Source organism: Hypomesus nipponensis, chromosome 6, assembly GCF_054491055.1.
Source record: "Hypomesus nipponensis isolate SF chromosome 6, ASM5449105v1, whole genome shotgun sequence".
NCBI classification, from domain to species: domain Eukaryota; kingdom Metazoa; phylum Chordata; class Actinopteri; order Osmeriformes; family Osmeridae; genus Hypomesus; species Hypomesus nipponensis.
This window is the reverse complement of record NC_140366.1, coordinates 657501-660000: the sequence shown is the minus strand read 5'-3', so window position 1 is coordinate 660000 and position 2500 is coordinate 657501. Positions and strand designations below refer to the sequence as shown.

The window sequence follows — 2500 nt, the reverse complement described above, 5'->3', positions numbered from 1 at the left end:
CCCGACCCTGCTTAGCTTCCGAGATCAGACGTGATCGGGCGTTGCCAGGCTGGTATGGCCGTACGAAATAAGTTGACAACCATAGGCTACTTATCCATATACAGATTTAGCAATTGACAATGCAAGGTAGTCTCTCTCTCTCTCTCTCTCTCTCTCTCTCGTGTCAAAATGAAAACAGCTTCCAGCCCCTTTCATGAAGGACTACTTGTGCATATTGCAAGATGTCAGTTTCTAAGTGAATGAGCAAAAGAGCATACAGCACCTGGTATTCCCAGGCGGTCTCCCATCCAAGTACTAACCAGGCCCGACCCTGCTTAGCTTCCGAGATCAGACGAGATCGGGCGTTGCCAGGCTGGTATGGCCGTACGAAATAAGTTGACAACCATAGGCTACTTATCTATATACAGATTTAGCAATTGACAATGCAAGGTAGTCTCTCTCTCTCTCTCTCGTGTCAAAATGAAAACAGCTTCCAGCCCCTTTCATGAAGGACTACTTGTGCATATTGCAAGATGTCAGTTTCTAAGTGAATGAGCAAAAGAGCATACAGCACCTGGTATTCCCAGGCGGTCTCCCATCCAAGTACTAACCAGGCCCGACCCTGCTTAGCTTCCGAGATCAGACGAGATCGGGCGTTGCCAGGCTGGTATGGCCGTACGAAATAAGTTGACAACCATAGGCTACTTATCCATATACAGATTTAGCAATTGACAATGCAAGGTGGTCTCTCTCTCTCTCTCTCTCGTGTCAAAATGAAAACAGCTTCCAGCCCCTTTCATGAAGGACTACTTGTGCATATTGCAAGATTTCAGTTTCTAAGTGAATGAGCAAAAGAGCATACAGCACCTGGTATTCCCAGGCGGTCTCCCATCCAAGTACTAACCAGGCCCGACCCTGCTTAGCTTCCGAGATCAGACGAGATCGGGCGTTGCCAGGCTGGTATGGCCGTACGAAATAAGTTGACAACCATAGGCTACTTATCCATATACAGATTTAGCAATTGACAATGCAAGGTAGTCTCTCTCTCTCTCTCTCTCTCGTGTCAAAATGAAAACAGCTTCCAGCCCCTTTCATGAAGGACTACTTGTGCATATTGCAAGATGTCAGTTTCTAAGTGAATGAGCAAAAGAGCATACAGCACCTGGTATTCCCAGGCGGTCTCCCATCCAAGTACTAACCAGGCCCGACCCTGCTTAGCTTCCGAGATCAGACGAGATCGGGCGTTGCCAGGCTGGTATGGCCGTACGAAATAAGTTGACAACCATAGGCTACTTATCCATATACAGATTTAGCAATTGACAATGCAAGGTAGTCTCTCTCTCTCTCTCTCTCTCTCTCTCTCTCTCTCTCGTGTCAAAATGAAAACAGCTTCCAGCCCCTTTCATGAAGGACTACTTGTGCATATTGCAAGATTTCAGTTTCTAAGTGAATGAGCAAAAGAGCATACAGCACCTGGTATTCCCAGGCGGTCTCCCATCCAAGTACTAACCAGGCCCAACCCTGCTTAGCTTCCGAGATCAGACGAGATCGGGCGTTGCCAGGCTGGTATGGCCGTACGAAATAAGTTGACAACCATAGGCTACTTATCCATATACAGATTTAGCAATTGACAATGCAAGGTGGTCTCTCTCTCTCCCTCTCGTGTCAAAATGAAAACAGCTTCCAGCCCCTTTCATGAAGGACTACTTGTGCATATTGCAAGATTTCAGTTTCTAAGTGAATGAGCATACAGCACCTGGTATTCCCAGGCGGTCTCCCATCCAAGTACTAACCAGGCCCGACCCTGCTTAGCTTCCGAGATCAGACGAGATCGGGCGTTGCCAGGCTGGTATGGCCGTACGAAATAAGTTGACAACCATAGGCTACTTATCCATATACAGATTTAGCAATTGACAATGCAAGGTGGTCTCTCTCTCTCTCTCTCTCGTGTCAAAATGAAAACAGCTTCCAGCCCCTTTCATGAAGGACTACTTGTGCATATTGCAAGATTTCAGTTTCTAAGTGAATGAGCAAAAGAGCATACAGCACCTGGTATTCCCAGGCGGTCTCCCATCCAAGTACTAACCAGGCCCGACCCTGCTTAGCTTCCGAGATCAGACGAGATCGGGCGTTGCCAGGCTGGTATGGCCGTACGAAATAAGTTGACAACCATAGGCTACTTATCCATATACAGATTTAGCAATTGACAATGCAAGGTAGTCTCTCTCTCTCTCTCTCTCTCTCTCTCGTGTCAAAATGAAAACAGCTTCCAGCCCCTTTCATGAAGGACTACTTGTGCATATTGCAAGATTTCAGTTTCTAAGTGAATGAGCATACAGCACCTGGTATTCCCAGGCGGTCTCCCATCCAAGTACTAACCAGGCCCGACCCTGCTTAGCTTCCGAGATCAGACGAGATCGGGCGTTGCCAGGCTGGTATGGCCGTACGAAATAAGTTGACAACCATAGGCTACTTATCCATATACAGATTTAGCAATTGACAATGCAAGGTGGTCTCTCTC

The 2500-nt window shown here is 47.2% G+C and overlaps 9 non-coding genes across 9 annotated transcripts in view; all 9 read right to left on the bottom strand.

Annotated features, from left to right (window-relative positions):
- Nucleotides 1-66, bottom strand: part of LOC146283861 (5S ribosomal RNA) — a 119-nt gene extending 53 nt beyond the window's left edge. The window contains exon 1 of the ribosomal RNA XR_014760582.1: nucleotides 1-66. This exon is cut by the window's left edge and continues 53 nt beyond it. This is a non-coding gene — a ribosomal RNA (5S ribosomal RNA).
- A 184-nt stretch (nucleotides 67-250) lies between these two features.
- LOC146283860 (5S ribosomal RNA) lies at nucleotides 251-369 on the bottom strand. The gene has a single exon (XR_014759301.1). It is a non-coding gene; the product is annotated as a 5S ribosomal RNA (ribosomal RNA).
- A 172-nt stretch (nucleotides 370-541) lies between these two features.
- Nucleotides 542-660, bottom strand: LOC146283859 (5S ribosomal RNA). Its single transcript, XR_014759300.1, has one exon. It is a non-coding gene; the product is annotated as a 5S ribosomal RNA (ribosomal RNA).
- Nucleotides 661-834: 174 nt separating this feature from the next.
- Nucleotides 835-953, bottom strand: LOC146283858 (5S ribosomal RNA). Its single transcript, XR_014759298.1, has one exon. It is a non-coding gene; the product is annotated as a 5S ribosomal RNA (ribosomal RNA).
- A 176-nt stretch (nucleotides 954-1129) lies between these two features.
- LOC146283857 (5S ribosomal RNA) lies at nucleotides 1130-1248 on the bottom strand. The gene has a single exon (XR_014759297.1). It is a non-coding gene; the product is annotated as a 5S ribosomal RNA (ribosomal RNA).
- Nucleotides 1249-1440: 192 nt separating this feature from the next.
- On the bottom strand, nucleotides 1441-1559 carry LOC146283856 (5S ribosomal RNA). The gene has a single exon (XR_014760100.1). It is a non-coding gene; the product is annotated as a 5S ribosomal RNA (ribosomal RNA).
- Nucleotides 1560-1723: 164 nt separating this feature from the next.
- On the bottom strand, nucleotides 1724-1842 carry LOC146283855 (5S ribosomal RNA). The gene has a single exon (XR_014759296.1). It is a non-coding gene; the product is annotated as a 5S ribosomal RNA (ribosomal RNA).
- Nucleotides 1843-2016: 174 nt separating this feature from the next.
- On the bottom strand, nucleotides 2017-2135 carry LOC146283854 (5S ribosomal RNA). The gene has a single exon (XR_014759295.1). It is a non-coding gene; the product is annotated as a 5S ribosomal RNA (ribosomal RNA).
- A 174-nt stretch (nucleotides 2136-2309) lies between these two features.
- LOC146283853 (5S ribosomal RNA) lies at nucleotides 2310-2428 on the bottom strand. The gene has a single exon (XR_014759294.1). It is a non-coding gene; the product is annotated as a 5S ribosomal RNA (ribosomal RNA).
- Between the last annotated feature and the right edge of the window lie 72 nt (nucleotides 2429-2500).